The sequence below is a fragment of the Anas acuta genome, chromosome 1, assembly GCF_963932015.1.
Source record: "Anas acuta chromosome 1, bAnaAcu1.1, whole genome shotgun sequence".
Lineage (NCBI taxonomy): Eukaryota > Metazoa > Chordata > Aves > Anseriformes > Anatidae > Anas > Anas acuta.
Window position 1 is genome coordinate 61,183,857 of NC_088979.1, and position 17,544 is coordinate 61,201,400.

General features: G+C 37.1%; 1 long non-coding RNA gene across 1 annotated transcript in view; it reads left to right on the forward strand.

Annotated features, from left to right (window-relative positions):
• LOC137850141 (uncharacterized) overlaps positions 1-10,953 on the forward strand; it is a 54,181-nt gene extending 43,228 nt beyond the window's left edge. Inside the window, exons 2-3 of the long non-coding RNA XR_011092296.1 lie at positions 676-762; positions 10,269-10,953. This is a non-coding gene — a long non-coding RNA (uncharacterized lncRNA). The remainder of the gene's footprint in view (positions 1-675; positions 763-10,268) is intronic.
• The last annotated feature ends 6,591 nt before the right edge of the window (positions 10,954-17,544 follow it).

Here is a 17,544-nt window from a genome sequence, read left to right on the forward strand (position 1 = left end):
ATTTCAGTGGGAGTTTTTTGTTTGTTTGTTTGTTTGTTTGTTTGTAAGGCATCATGACTACTCTGAATCTGCTATTTCATATTTCATAACAGGGAGTCCAAATTTACTTCAGCTCTGCGGCTTTCACAGTTATCTGTAACCAGTCCTTGCTTAGTCAAATAGAAAAGAAATGGATATAAATATTGAATTTTATTAAATCAGTGACAAAAACTACTTTGGCTTTATGTCTATTGCTAAACAATGTTAACCAGGAGTCCTTTCTAGTTTTGGAGTCTTGCACATCTTATGGCTTTATCCTGACAAAAATACCTATTATATTATATTCAGCCTTTCTTTGCTCTTGTTTTTACTGGGAGCAAAGTCAGATGTAAAAACAAGAAAGGGTCAGCGGTCTGGATGGTATGGGACTGCTCTGCTGTTAAGCAGTGACAATGAATACCAGGTTTTCACCTATATATCCCATATTAGAGGATCACAAAAAGGGCAGGGAGAACAATCAGGAGGGAAGGTCTGTCAGTCATCAAATCTGTGCCTCCAAATGGTAGATTGCATGTCTATTGTGAAATCTTTGCTTGAAATATAGTAAAATCAGTATTTCAGAATCAGCTATTGTTCTGTGTTTTGAATGGCTTTAGGAGGAGCCATTTTAAGTTCACTCAAGGTTTGCTCTTTTAGGTGCTGAAACTTCTGGAACCAATCAAACAAGTGTTGAAGAATGTAACATAAGAATAAAAGAAAACCCAGTGAATCCCAGGAATGAATGTGAGTGTTTTGCTGGGTCAGACCAGCATGTCTGGAGTGTCACAAGACAGACAGATGTCTCTGTGTCCGTATGAGAGGTGTCACTAAATACGGAAATTAATTGGTGTTAGAGAGAAAGGATTTTAGTCAGTGATTTTTGTCATCCTTACTTCACACTAATTTAATTTAAAGATACCTTCCAGTCAAGCTATTACCTCTCTCCTCAGTATTCCTACCAAGATCGGATGTCCTTTCTGATATGGTATTCAACAAAATTTTAATATGCACTGAATTTAATGAGAAAACACAGACTTTCAGGCTGTGAGCTGGTTGTGTACATTGTGAAATTGCTTGCAGAGTGAAAGTGTTCTCTCACAGGGGTGAGGACAGGTGTGCATCTATGCATTCATGCACACATATATACAAAATTCACTCCTTTTCAACACGGCTCTTCCCTACCTGCAGCAGGATAATCAAAGGAACTTGAGAGTCTATAAGCCTTTCTGTTACATTTTTAGTGAGCTAATAAAAGTCAGATCAGATCAAGGGGTAAGTATTCTTCATATGGAACAAATATTTTTAAAAAGTAAGTGTGGCATGTGGCTTTTAGCTAAATAATTTGAAAAGCAACAAATTTTGAAGTCCTTTTTTAATACTAGATGTTTTATTATACTGTATTATCAAGAGTAATGGCAGTGATTTTTCACACCAAGCTAAGAAATTACCTCAGACTTCATTTGAACTAGTCACGTAACAAAACTATTTCTGTCTGTATTTTTGTGGAGGAAGAACATAGATCAAAAATACAAATTCTATTCAAAGTTATCTTCAAAGAAATGAACAGGGAAATTTTCCTGTTATTTTGACAGCTAAATAAAGAATACAGGAGAATTAACCTGTTTTTCTTGCACTTTTTTATGCTTATTTATCTTGGTATAAAACAGAGGAAAGATGTTTGATCTGTTTATTTTATAATTAATTTTATTGTTACTACTATGTTTCAAAAGCATCTGATGAGAATAATAGAACTTTTGTGTTTGTACATTGTGCAATAATATCTCATTTATTTTATTCAGCAAGTCATGTTTCAAAGATAGTAAGTTCCAACGTGAATAGTCAAATACTGTTGTAGGGTTCTGTTTTCTTTTTCTTTCAGAGACAAGTGTGCTGTTTCTTCACTTCCCTTATCTCTTTCAGTCTAACACCATCGTGTTACTTTTCTCTCATTAGAATCCTTTTGTGCCTTCTACCATAGTTTTTTTTCTTTCTTTCCTTTTTTTTTTCCTCCTGAAACATTTCCCTTAACATACTGTACTTGTATCTTCTATTCGTTCTTTTAAATTTTGATACAGCTTGTACTCCATAATCAGCATATCAGTGTTAAAATGAAACAGAAAAAAAAAAAAAAAAAAAAAAAAAAAAAAAAAAGAAAAAAGAGAAGAACAAGAGATTCATTCCTGAATAAAAGCTGGAACAACTTTGGTAGTTATTTGCTAGCCTGTCCTAGTAATAAACAAACTGAAGTTTCTTTTGTATTCTGGACAGTACTTCCCATGTTGTTAGGTATGATCAAATGAATAGCTGCTATGTTGTCATAGAAATTAATGTTTTTTATTTGTCTGGGAAGCCTATCCACAAAACTTAAACTAAATGTAAAGTAATCTCTTGGTTTCATAGGAGTCCTTTGTTGGGGGGTGGGACAACTTGAACCGAATCTACTTAGCTTAGTTGTCTGGTGAAACCGTGCCTAAAGGAATTGCCAAAGTTCACAATACTGCTAGTAGGGGTAGAAAGGTGCCCTTAACTGCTTGATTAAAATCAAAAATCAAAGGTGGGAGGTAGAGAGAGAGATCTACTTAAGATTAGACAAATATATTAGCTGAATAGGATATCCCTCAGGATGCATTTGAAGGTACTTCAATTGAAGTAAGCTGACACTTGTTGAGGAAAGTAATATGAACATTTTTAAAGGGAGGTGAGAGTGAAGAAGCATCTCAGTTAGGGGAGTTTGGTGTCCTCTTTGCAGGACACAGATAAATGCCATTTCATAAAGAAGTAGTACTAGAATTATGATGATTTTTCATGTGCACATTGATCTTCACTCACAGTCTGAGCTTCCTTATCTTCCTTATCCTTATCCACACTAGAGACATGTTATATCCTTCTCTTCTGCTGCAAACTGCATCTGCATTGTCAGTATTAAAAAACCTGCATGACTAAAGCGATAAATAGATATTGAGCATGTTACAGCATTGTCAGAAAGAAAACAAAAATAAAAAGAAAGAAAAACAAAAAAGACACTTTATAGCTATATTAAATAAAAATATTCCTCAAAAAAGGACACTGACATTTGACAACAGTAGCAAGAACACTTGCTACTTCCATTTAAAGCAAGCAAATCCCTTAACGAAGCAGCTAACTAACTAGAAAAAAAAATCACAGAAAAGAAGTGAAGTAGTTCAGGATCATGGTAACCCATTCCACTGTCCTACATCAAATCATCATTTTGAGCCAAAGAACATCATCGCTAAACCATGAAGAACAAAAGCAAAAATACTGTGAAAATGAAGGAACAGTCAGTCTCATAAAACAATTGCTTTTTCTCAGCTTTACACATAATTTCTGCAATTCTAAATCAGTTTTAGGTTGAATCTGACTTTTAGAACAAATTAAAAAAAAATAAGGCCTCAAGCTTCTCTAAGACTGCCATCTCAAGAAAACCTGTTTATCACCTATTGAGTAATAAGGATACAGGTTCTGTAGTCAATTGATTTTGGTGGTTAATGAGTTTGACCTGAGGCATATAGATGGTGAACCAGGACTCTGTCTGAATAAAACCAGTGAGTATTTCAGGCTTATTGCAACAGAAATTAGCTTAATAAAACACAAGCAAAACAACCTCCTGCTTCCCATATTCTGAGAATCTAGGCAGGATTACCAAAAGGTTATGTTAATGCCACAGCTTTTGTAATGCTTCCTTCAACTCTGAAGTAAAAGTAATAAGAAGAAAGTGATCTGAAAAACAGTTTTATACCCTTACTATAAAGACAAGCTGTATTTGTCCTTTATCATATCCTATTCCAAATCAAGGCAAAGCTAAATTAATTTTCTGTATTTTGTTCCATTTAGTGAATGAAAAGTCTAGTATTGTTATCTAGGGCCACTGTTTAGCAGACTAAGGATATTATGCACAATCCCAAACTTTAAGACAGGTGAGTTTTTCCTTACTATATTGAAGTTTTCAGGAGTACAAGTTGTGTCAATTGATGGGAAAATAGAATCTCCTGTTATAAAAGACAGACACTTCCACCCCATGCATCCTCTCTGAGTGAAAGCGGCAGGAATCATGGTCATTGAACATTTCTTATACTGAGGAATGACACTTCCTGGAATACGTTAGAAGGGCCAGGATCAGTCGTGAGAAAGTGCCTACACACCTCATTAGATCAGTAACACACAAATAAGTAGGCATAAATCTTTTTGAGAGATAAAAGTTAAGACCATGAAAAGAATGAAAAGAGATATTCAGTAAATCACTGAAAATAGAAATATCACAGTCAAGTATGACCATCACCTTAGTTAAATCAGCAACTCAAAAACCTATGTGGGACAACTATATCACTTCTGCACTTTTCTGGATGCTGATAGGAAGCTTTCTTGCTCCCACTTAGATTAGAAGATGAGAGGGACTGCCAAACAACTATATTGAAGTTTAATAAATATATGCTTGTTATGTGATGAAGAACCTAAACTTAGCAATAAGATCAGATTTTTCACCTGATAAATTCACTTGTCTTATACTTTTGCCATTATTTGGAGGGGTAAAGTGTGTGTGTGTTTAAGGGGGTGGGGAGGAGCAGGAGGTGCATGATATGTTTGTCTGGTATAATAGTAATAATGCAGTGAAGCATCTGAGCAACAGATGTTTCATCATCAAACAGAGTACATGGAAGAGAGTTGCCAGGTAAGGCCAGGTGAAGAATCAAATCCCAATGTAATTGGGTTTTATGGGAGATGAAGTGGAAAGCCACATGAAAGCAGTAACTGGTTCAGCCTGCAGCAACTTGCCTCCTAAAAGTATTTAGATGGTAGACAGAATATCACACCAGACCTCTGCTCCTTTCCTTGGCTCCTGCTGGTAGCTCAAAATTACTTCAAGATGTTGGTTCTTCAGCTTTAACGAATGCTTTCCTGTGCACCTTGAGGCAGCTGAGATTAATGGGGATGCTGCAGCCTAGGAAGCCCCCAGTGGAAGATCTCTACCACACATGGCACAGCACCCTCTGCTGTGACACTGCTTAATCCCAGAGTTCAGGGAACGTTTGTAGCTTGCCACCTTTCACACAAAATGTCACATTCCCTTCTTTGTGCAAGTGCCTTGTAATAGCTGTATTTGCTTACAGAAGGGCTTGGCACTATTTTGCCTAGAGGTAATCCAAGGCATAAACTGGCATAAACAAGCGAGGGAGTGGAAGGCACACTCACAGGCAGAAGTCACTGCCTGACTACTTACATGCTGTTAACCCATCATGGAGAAACTTGTATGAATGCCAAAGTGAAGTAGGTTAGCTAAACAAACAACTCCTGATTGCAAAGCTGTAGAAACATCCTAGTCACACATGCATGTCAAGTACAACAACAACAACAACAACAACAATAAAATAAAAAAGGAAAAAAGTCACTACAAAGCTTGACTTTGGAGCTGATCTATGTCAGGGGAGAATGGACACCTACACTCTTGCACTCTCTCTAGGCTTGAGCTTCAAGAGAGGCAAGGGTATGTTTCTCTTGGTCAGCATGGAATGAATTGCAAAGGCTGTCTTCTCAAACTACTGGCACAGGCCAAGTGTTTGGAGGGTGAAATGAAAAAACAGTTTCTTTAGTATATTTCTCCAATATTGTAACAAAACCCCGTACCGCCAGCAGGAAAGGATTAAAATTCTGTGTTAGTGCGGGTGGAATGGAATTTGGAAGGAATAAACAAAAATAATCCTGGGCATGATTCCAAGGGAGTTCATAAGAAGAATGCCACAGGAATAGTGTCTGTCAAAAGACAAGAGTCTAAAAACAAATTGATTCAGCTTTCAGTGCCAAGAAGATTTGAATACAGGGAAGAGTCTCCATCTTCTTGAGTGAAGTTACGCACAAAGATTGTAAGCAGTGAACAAGACTTTCAAAGAGCCTTTCTGGTAATGAAAGAAGTGAGAATATCTCTGAAGATAGCAGTCTATTTTAGGCTACATGAAAAGAATAAACGGACTGAATTTCCTTCCCTATGACATTTTGAAGCCCCCAAAAGCAAAACCCTCAGCATTTGGAAGCTAAGCCTACTAGGCAAACATACTACAAAAATTAAAGATAAAAACAAACAAACAAACAAAAACTAACAACAACAACAACAAAAAAAAAAAAAAAAAAAAAAAAACAGAAACAAACAAACAAAAAAGGAGACAGAATAACACCAAGGCAAGGGAAGCTGACACTGTCAAGCTGGCCAAAAGCAGGAGGAGGTCATTATGAATTAAGATTTCAAGGTTTAAGATGCTTAAGTGGTTGTGAGGATTCAAAGTCAGTGCTGGGATGATTTTTCATGTGGTCTTCCAGAAAGATGAGTTTCCTACAGAAATAAATAAATAAATAAAAGAAAACAACCAAAATTCCCCAAAGAAAACAAACAAAAAATGCCTATATGTAAGTAATTACAGATGAATAATAATAATAAAAAGGAATCAGATGCAATATGTGCTTCATTTTATTGGGGACTCAACAACTGTTACAATAAATTTTACAGACAGACAGATGTGGCAGCAATTAACAGATAAAAGCTTTCTATGAGAATTCACAAAAGTGTGGAATGAGTTGTGATCCAGTGAGCACAGATGAAGCTCCATATATCTGTAGGGACAAACATGAGAATTTTCCTCCAGCCCTGAAGTACATAAAATGTTCAAAAGAGATTCCAGCAAAATGGAGGATAATGACAATATTAGTGAATTAATATTGAATGAAAGGAGACTCAGCTCTTCAGAAAACACTTTCTGTAATCAATGTAAGACACCTAGGACGTCTGATGTGGTCTACAACCCTAGCTGTCACACTCTGAAGAAATAATAAGCAAAAGATGGAAAAGCAGCTCAGATCACTGCTAAATTTTGCATATGATGTTTTTTGTTGAAGTGTTCTTGCATGGCCAAGTAAACCAGTTATGTGCCTTGAAGTTAAAGTAGGATTAAAAAAAAAATGCTTGTTTCAATATGTCTGTGTTATGAAATGGAGAATTCTAGAGAATTTTGTCACTGGAGGGATGAGCCAGGATACTAGCCAGAGTTGGATTTAACCACCATCTTTCTATATGATAATAAATGATATATAATCTTGTATGTCTTCATTATTTACATATGTAAATCAGGTGTTCTTATACCACTGTAATGGAGAATTTGGTGGGGGGGATAAAAATCAGGAATTATTGTGAACTACTTCAGTACTGCCTTAGTGAAGAATACACAAGCATCAAAAGATCTTGGCAAAAATCAGTCAGGCCAAAAAAATAGGTTGCTAGCTGATACCTAAAATTCCAAAGACAAAAAAAATTAAGAGTTCAGAGTCATCAGTGGGACAGTTCTAAACAACAGAAGTGATGAGAGTTGTGGATAAAACAGTGCAGTCAAAAGCAGCCCTTCTGTCACCTAGAAAATAACATTGTATTAAAAAAAATAACAGATTTATTCCCTTATACGTTGATTCTTAGAAAAGAACAAAGTGATAAAATGCAGAATGCAAGCAATTGTACAACATCAGAGAAGCAGAAAGCACAGATTACATTTTAAATGAAACCTTGGAACATGCCAAGATCTTGGCCATCAGTCCAAAACTTAATGCAAGGGTTGAAGGCCCTCTGATTGCAGCATAGTGTTTCCTTCAGCTTGTCCTTTTATCTTACTTCACTAGAGAATAAACATTTATAGATTAAAAGCCAAAGATCCTATTATGGCTCTTCAGTTTCTGTACCTCAAACTGAGATGCTGAGGTTCTTTAAGTACATATTTCATGGCAAAAAACTGTGGAATTGCAGAGTGCTTCTGCATCATCCACAGCATATAAAGCAAAGATGAAGAGTATCATGTGATTAGATCTCCAAAACAAGTTTGCATTCACTCATCTTATATTGTCTGGTTAAATTCATAGAAATTCTTTGTGGCACTAGCACATTAGTCTACAGAACCTCTTTTCATGAGATGCTTTCAGCATTAAAGAAGATGTTAAATGCAGCCTGTTCTTTTCACCTGCCCCCCAGACCATCTCAGCTTAGACCACTTCTTGCCAGTGTGCAGAAGAGCCTGGGGAAGATCTCTCATCCTCGGTATTCACAGCCACCCCCACTCACAGCACCCACGTTTCTGCTTTGCCACTGGTGCTGTGTGGGCAGGCAATTAGTATGTGGCTTGCAATCTCCATCTATGGAGTGGGTTTCTAAAGCTTCATGTGTCTCATCTACTTCATTCTGGAATCCACCCCAAACCTCCCACCAGCCCAAAATCAAACAGCTTTACTTAATTCTTTCCACACATACCTCCTTCAGGCAGACTAATGATCTGGGGCTGCTTGTTTCTTTATATTAGGAGGGTGCAGCTCCTCCAACACAGTAACCATTTGATGATATTCAGAGCAGTGTCTTTCATATCCCAAACTTTTCACTATCCTGTCAGCAGCTCTTTGTGAATTCCTCTCCATCACTGGTAAGCAAACCTTAAAAAAAAAAAAAATCCACAAAGCCTTCATTTTCTCTGGACCTGATAATGTTAGATATCCTTTCCTTTCAGTGAGAAGACTATTTTGTTTTACAAAGGGTCTTTGGGTCAAGAGAGTTTTGGGTGTAAGCAGATAAGATATATTAAAATTGCCTCTCTGAGATTATAGGTGCCTTGTATATCAAGTTCAACCAAACTATGTTTTGAAATGTCCAGGACACTGCGTTCTGTAAAAAGTAATTGTGAGTGGAAACTTTGAGCAACTTGCAATAATAGTACTGCTGCTGAGCAGCATTATGTACTGATATATTTTCAAAAACAATCCTTTATGTGTCTATTATTTTTATCACTTTGTTTCTTTGTTTTCCATTTCTTCAAGATCTTACAGTTTCTGAAATGATAGTATGAAACCAACGCAAACATTATTTTATAGGGAGTTGTTTCCAAGGACGACCATAAACAGTTTTAGCCACTCTGGGATTACTCCCTGGGTAAAACTGGAATGTTACCAAACCCAGTACATCTGTGTGGGCAAAGGCCACTCCTTTGCAGAGGTCTAGTATGGATCCTGACCACCAGCTAAGTTGCCCTCATACTGTTGGGGTATGCAGCTCCAAGTCCCTGTTTCATACATGCACATGCACATATGGCCATAACAATGCTCAGCTGGAATCATGCATGACTGTGGGAAGCGGCATGATATCAAACCAACAGGAAGCAGTGGAGGAGTAGCTGAAACCAGTCCAGCGTAGGGGACACCCATATTGAGAATGGAGGAGGAAAATATCTGAGCTGAACATGTCAGGAACAGGGAAGTAGACACAGCCCTAACACAAAAGCATCTTCCTACAGCTCTGCATGCAAAAACACACACACACACAATGTCTAAATCAGACCTATACAGGCAGAATGTTTCATAAAAAAAAAAAAAAAAAAAAAAAAAAAAAGGAATAGTTGTAATATTTATAGAAGTAAAGCATTTTCAGGTACAGATTATGATGATGCACTACAAACCATATCAGACCCACTCCCCACTACATCCTTTGTCAGTACTCTATGAAAAGAATCTTCTTTCCAGCAACATACCTATTAGAAACACATGAAGGTCTAAACAGGATCAGTTCATTTTGTTGCTGGTTGTTCAAATATATATTCACTGGTCTATTCTTTCCATGAGGATCCAGAATTCTAAAAATGTAGATGGTAGGAAATACTGTGGTTTTCTACTGTGCTGTAACATTTTAAACTACATATTGGTGTCTTATGATCCATAGGACAGATAATTGTGTAAAGTAAATGATGACTGTATTTGAATGGCAGTTAAGATTAACTCACTCATGGGCTTTGCATGTCTGGGCACTGATATGTGTGTGGGCTGCTTAACTGGGAAGATTCCTTCTCCATACAAAAAATATAGATGTCAAAGGACCAGAGCGTGAAAATCCCACTCACTCCCATGAAAAATTTTTCACCTAAGACCACCACTGCTGTTGTCCGATTGTGGGTGGACTAAGTGATTATTTAGTAATAGGATTACAAGGGTGAACAATTGCTCAATGATTACAGTAAAGAGTTCACTAATTGCCTAAAGGGATTGATTGGCCCACTCCTCTGGCTAAACAAAAGCCAAAGTCTTCTTTTGGGGGCAAATTTGAATACAGTCATTTACTTAATTTGTTGCCTGATGTGTTGGTATTCTTTGGAAATGAATGTGTCTGTCTTCATTAAGAAGAAAATATTTGCTTATATTAACAAGTTTGTTTGTCTGTTTGTTTTCAGCTAAAGAAATCTACTCTGATGACTGCTTTATTGAAGATTCAGAAGAGAGGGGTTGGGGGGGGGGATTGTATGAGTAGAATCCAAATGCAATAAAAAGTGCAATTAACAATATTTGATAGTTGCTGTAAAGCTGAGAGCAGGACCTGTTGCTCATGGCCAAATTACAGGTTGGAGCTATTCAGATGGATTATAATATATTGCTATTTCAAATATCCTCTGCAGTTTTAACTTTTATATATATATATATATATATATATATATATATACTTCCTGGATGGAATTCTTGGAGTGAGTTGCTGCGTACGGCTCTGCAGCTACTAGCTTTCATCTCTGCAAGAGATGAATTTGTGTCTCAGCCAAAAATTGTATGGATGAACATATGGCTAAATTCCAAGGCTGTTATGCAGCCTTTTATAGTCCTTCCTTCTCAGACCTGTAGATGGGCCTTATAGTGCCATCTTGTCCTGTATGGGTAAATGAAAATGCCCTCCTTTCTCCAATAGCTCACATAAAGCTCTAGCTGATGCAAAGCATCATCACAGCACGAAGAGAAAGCCTGACAGAAGAGAGAGACAGTCAGTTCCTGAAGATCCTTGTAGAATCAGAACAAGAAAGGAATAATGTTCAGAGCCCTAGAGAGTCGCATGTCCTGGAAAGGCAGCTGAAGAGTGGCACCTACATGAGCCCAGCCCAAGGGGAAGAGTTCCTGTAAAGCTGTTGCAGTCTTACTGGTGTGGTAGTCCCCTGGGGCAGCAGAGGCCACCTTCTGGTGATTTTAGATAATTCCTGGTAGTCTGACCAGGATTAGAAACAAATGATGCTCAAATTCTATTATTTATTTATTTATTTATTTATTTATTTATTTGTCACCTCTCGTATCTAGAAAATGCCTAACTGCATCTTGGTTTTGCTGCCAGGTGAGGAGTGTGGGAAAAGTAAGTAAAAGTAAGATATTAGATTAGTTAAAGTACACGTGTTTTGCAATTGGACAGCTTTTTGTAGTTGCTATATGTAACATTTGTATTTTTACAAGCAGGCAGTAAAATCCACATGACTTGGGACTCCCAAGCAAAAGTACCTTTCCAGAGGTGCAGAGAACTCTCCTCTTCTGACAAGTGGAAGAGTTGGTTGTTGAACACAACTGAAAATCAGTCAAGCATATTGGATATAGTTTAAAATTAATATTGGAAATATTCAAATCTAATTGCAATTTGAGAAAACATGGTCATCTAGTTTACACTGGATTAAGATGGTATTTACTTTTTTGCTCTCTTTAGTTTGAAAGCAGTCGAATACCAATAGGACAACATTCATGACTGAGTTAAAAGGATAGACAATTCTTCAACAGCCAGCCTGAAAGATTTCTATGCCTACATTCTTCCTGGTGTATGAACAGGAACCTTAGTTTGATTACACACATCACTGTCATGTCCCTATTGTATATTTTACCCTAGGCACAAACTGAGTTAATATTTTATTAGGCACTCATCAGTTTGAAGAAAAGTAATGGTGGAAGCAAAGTGATGGAACAGTCATTTGCATTCCTATGAGAATCTTACAAGTAAATAAAGTTGCTTAAAAAGAAAAAGAAAAAGAAAAAGAAAAAGAAAAAGAAAAAGAAAAAGAAAAAGAAAAAGAAAAAGAAAAAGAAAAAGAAAAAGAAAAAGAAAAAGAAAAAGAAAAAGAAAAAGAAAAAGAAAAAAAAGAAAAAGAAAAAGAAAAAGGTGAGAGTGAAGCTCTACATTCCTGCAGTTATTCCCAGGACACTATCTATCTACCTAATATCTACCAAAGCAAATGTTATTAGTTAAATTTAATAGACATGTGGCTCATGGCCAGCAACTCAATGCTCATTTCACAGAACAGAAAATATACCTTTCATCTGGTCAAAAAAAGGGGTGGAGGGGTGGAGGGGGGGGGGCAGTGGAATTAAGTGGAAGTTAAAATCATAGCCTTCAAATACACACAAAAAGAGATTAATGCAATTAGCAAAATAAAGTGTATGTTTTCACTGAGGAAAATGTAAAACCTTTAAGGCAGAGCTATTTGCCTAGCATGAATATTTTTGTTTGTTTTCAGATATTGAGTCTCATGTTATAGACTTCTACTTAGCTGTACTTTCAGGTGAATTTTTTTGGCAAATAAAGCTAGACAGCCAGCTACCTGGCTACAAACTTTAAGAGTTTGAAATTATTATTATTTATTATTAAATCTAAGAATTAGATCCCTTCTGATCCAAGTTTGCATAGCATTTTCTTGAGCTGAAATTAGGGATGAAATACAATATTTCATTGTACCCATCTTAATTTCTCACACATCACATGCATTCCTTTACCTTCAGTATGCACAGCCTCATCTGTGATTTGTGTGAATTGGATGGCAGATCTGTTTGTGGAAAACTAAAGAAATACATGTTGTCACAGCCATTGTATGGCTTTTTCAATGGCTGCAGCTTTATGACTCAAATTTTTAAGCCCAAGTGGCTTTTTAGTCACAAGGCCTTAACAACCATAATCATTTTAAAATCAAATGCAGCAACAAAATGTCAGACTGCTCTGACAAAAATATAGGTAAATAAGAGCAAAGAAACTTGTAGAAGTTGAGATTAAATCCAGCTGTAAGAGCCTAACTGCAAAAAGTAACATGCATTCCATTGTAACATTCAGTGTGAAAATTGTACAGAATTTATAGGCTTTTTAAAGCACTTTGAAGATCGCGGTCAACTTAACAGAGGGGTGATACTTTTTACTCTAGGACAGCCATTATGTAATCACTGTGTTTGTCTAGCTTGGGATGTAAAAGGTAGCAGAAAAAGGGAAATAATTTGCTCTGTGATTTCTAGTGATCAACTCAGTTTTTATGTTTCAGTGACAGGCAACCTTAGCTTTCCAGCTCAAACAGTCCCCAGCTGGGATTTGACTGGGTGGAAGTAACTGGTCAACCTGCTTATATCTCTTGGTCTCTTTATTATTTATATGAGAACAAGCCTCTTTCACATCTTGCAGTTGGGTTTTGGCACCTAACATGACAAAAGAAGCTCTTTGATGACCTGGTTTCTACTTATTTTCCTCTGCATCCTGTGATGACACTAGCATCAATTATCTTGACACCTTTCTTGGCCTTGACACAGATTTCACAGAGAAGTGGAGCTGCTGAAGGACTGTGTTGACACTTGTGATTCATTCACAACCTAAACTGCCACAATTTTACCCTTTTCTCACAGTCCCTGTGTGCTTTAGTGGATGGCAGGAGACCTTTGATGCCATTTTTTTACAATTAAATGGCTTCCCAACTAAATGGCTTCCCACCTACAAAATTCCAGTAAGTGTTCCTGAACGTTCAAAGGCAGAGGCCACAACTGATTCATGCACCATGAACACAAATACAAACCTCAAACATATGACAAATTCTCATGCTTAGTTTACAGATAATTTGTTATAGGGTGAGAAGAAGAAAGAATAAGTAAAACATCTTCTCACCTATTTGGGTCTGCATTGATCTCAGATCTGAACCAAGCTCTCCAAGCCTGTCTTGCTTCTCATTTATATGTCTGATTCAGCTTCCATTGAAGTCAATGGAGGGACTCCCATTGAACTTGACGGAATGTAGATAAGCTCTTATGGTACCATAAATCAAAAGCGCAAGGCTTATTTATTGCTGTTGTGAGCATCATAGCAAAAGGCTGTGTCAGCAGACCTGCTAAAACCTAACATATTACATGGCTTATAAATTTGCCATAAAGCTTGACTAGAGACCAAAGCTTGGCAACAAAGCATATGTCTTTGTTATGCATTAAAGTTTCCTTTATTTTTACAAAATACAAAATATTTTGGTGTGAGTACTAAAACAAAGAGTGGGTTTTGTTGAGTTTTTTTATTTTCCCATTTTCTCCTTTCTATATCTATGAATCTGAACCAGGATGTTCTCTTAGATTTTAGCCCTGCAGACCTGTAGTAGTTTTTATCCTTCAAATATCTAAAGAGAAATTAGATGACTGCAAGAAAATTTGCCTGCTAAAAGGATCCATGTTGTAGCCTCATGAAGGAGTTTGTGAGACTAGTTGACATGTAGTTATGTTTAAAAAAAAATAAAAAATCTTCCTGTGTTATCAGCATTACTCCTATATTTGTGTGTGTGAATATATCCACCACACTGTCTACACTCAGGTTTGCCTTGTTGTCCACAAAAATGTAATCGTAATCTAATAGACTATCCCTAATATGTTTCAACTATGGATGGGCCTGTATAATTATGCCATGAGCACGTGCTCTGATCAGACATTTGGGAACACTAATAGCAATCTGTCAGTGCATTGGTTTGATATTCCCTTTCATTTTTAGAGAATACACTTAATTCCTTTCTCTCATAACATTTGCTTATATCTCAGTCTGAATTAACATTTTGACAGAACTTGGTTATTTTTCCTTTTGAGGTCTTCTGTGAAAGTTTTTGCCATTTTTGGTTTGTTTCTTGAACATAAATTTGTGTCTCATATAGTAAATGATTTGACAACATGCACAAACAAAGGCAAAACAAGTCCTCTACCTAAGCTTATATAAAATTAGCTTGATTTTATATAATGTTTCATGTACTATTTTATGTATTTAGCACTTCACAACATACTCATCTGCCTTTCAGACAGATGCCACCTGATTAGGGGGTGCCAAATGGGCCCTGTCCTTGAGGGATCACAGGGAGATGTTGCTGATGAGGGAAACTTCAGAAAAAAAAGGCCCCTTCAGATTTCTTGTATATGCCAGTTGTTTCTTTTGTAAAGTCTCCTAATGAATGTGGCATACTCTCTTCTCAGTAAACCAGGCACAGTGCCTGCCAAATGGCAGGCGAAAAAGAGCAATTGCTTTTCCTATTGCTCTCCCTCCCCACACCATTTTTCTAGTGAGGCACTCCGCAGGGGAAACAATCTTTCCTCTCTTCAAGGCAAGGATTGTTCTCATTATCCCATTTTATGCTGGCCGTGTAATAGGATGAAGAAGGGACTGTTTAGTTCTTCCTTCCCTGCATGTCCAGGGTGCTGGCCCTCAACCTACTTCTGCATAAAGTTATTTTCACTTAAATTGAAATGTAGTTGATCATCCATCTAAACACAAGCCAGACTTGCTGAAGGCCATAAGAGGTCAGTTTTTTCCTGGCAGCTAAAACCAAAACAATAGTAAAAGCTCAGCTAGCACTGATTCTCTCCTCTGGTCACTATAAATACTATGGGAAAGAACACGAGCACCAGCAAAAATGAATGCTAAGAAATGTAGTATGCAACATAAATGCAACATGCTTTCAATTTTCACTCTGCAACCACCTGAAAATCTAGTGATACAAGGTGGATATAACAGAGGTCCTTCATGATTGCAAAACTTGCAATATATTTTAGAGGACGTCAGACTTTCCCTCTGAATGCTCCTAAGAATGCTTTTCATGGTAATGCATTCCTATTCTCTGACTTGTCTGTTTCCAAAGGTCTTTGTCCCATTCCTTTTCCTTTTTCCCCATTCACTTTTTTAAAGCCTCAAATGAAATTCAGTCAATTTCTCTTACTTTTACTTTTACTTTTACTTTTACTTTTTTTTTTCTTTCCTGAAGATGGTTGCACAAACTTGTTTCATTCTGACATTTAAAATGCTGATGAATGCTGACATTATTATTACCAAGAATAACTGAGTGAGGAACTCTCCACTAGCTACCTAGTCTTTGTGTTCCTGGGCCTTTTTGTGCTATTCGATTAAAATATACCATTATGAATATGAATGCCATTATTCCTTTCTGAAAAGATTATTGTTGTGTCTATTTTTCATCTGGATTGACCTTGTCCTTTCTATGTGACAGTGACTTCATTCTTATAAAATCATACTAAGATACCAAAGTGGCCCATGAAATTAGGTCCAGGAAAAAAAAAAAAAAAAAAAAAAAAAAAAAGGAAAAAGAACAGTGACCTAGATGTTTATAAAAAGCAATTTAGTTTGAAGGTTTTCTTGGGGTTCCATTTGTTTAATTACTGTAGAATAATGAACAGGCTGACAAAATTATCAGTCCATCCTGAAAAACTGGAAGAAAAAAAGATGGGAAAGTTATTTGTAGCAATGGTTCAGACTTCCTCACTGTTCACAATTGCTTCTGATCTGCAAACAATAAGGATCTATTTACAGAGGGCATCTTGTGCTAATTTAGTCTTCATCTCAACAGAAAACTCACCTGTAAAAACAGAGACTTTTTTATTTTCTCAGTGGACTCTGTACATGTCTTTTATAGTTTCTCCAGTGAGCTGTTTTTCTTTTCTCTCCTGAATCTCTGACTTGTTACAGACAATGCAAAGAGGCAATAGAATAGAAGTGATATAAAGGCAAAATTCTATTTGCTAAAGCGTTTTAATAGCTTGATGACCAGAATAACCAAGGGAACTGCTGCTTGGGTTTTGAATTCCTACATTCATTCATAAATTTATAGTGACAGATTTTCTCAGCTGTTCTCATTACCATTGAACTGTGCATACACATGTCCTCCTACTAATTCATAACCTAGGTTTGCGAGCTAGTCAAAGCATGAACTAAGCTTATTGCAATTTTAGCAAGCCTGAAAACAGGGCAAAATTTTCTCCAAGCTATTTTTATTTTGGGATAGACTTGCCTCACTGGATGTAGGATGTTTTAAGTAATAATCCAATATCAACTCATCTTTCAAAACAGTTGAGAAAAGAGCTTTTGTTAGTGGAGATAGTAATTAACATAGTAATCCACGTAAAATATTTCTAGTTTTATTTTATGTTTGCATAGGCTTACATGGCTAGACTAGAAGCTGTTTCTGGAAGAAAATCAAGTATAGGTTTTCTATCCTCATGACTCATCAAGCCTCTGCTATCAGTTATTTTAAATGTTATCTTTACATACAGTGAAAAGGAAGGGAAGGGAAGGGAAGGGAAGGGAAGGGAAGGGAAGGGAAGGGAAGGGAAGGGAAGGGAAGGGAAGGGAAGGGAAGGGAAGGGAAGGGAAGGGAAGGGAAGGGAAGGGAAGGGAAGGGAAGGGAAGGGAAGGGAAGGGAAGGGAAGGGAAGGGAAGGGAAGGGAAGGGAAGGGAAGGGAAGGGAAGGGAAGGGAAGGGAAGGGAAGGGAAGGGAAGGGAAGGGAAGGGAAGGGAAGGGAAGGGAAGGGAAGGGAAGGGAAGGGAAGGGAAGGGAAGGGAAGGGAAGGGAAGGGAAGGGAAGGGAAGGGAAGGGAAGGGAAGGGAAGGGAAGGGAAGGGAAGGGAAGGGAAGGGAAGGGTGGCTACAAA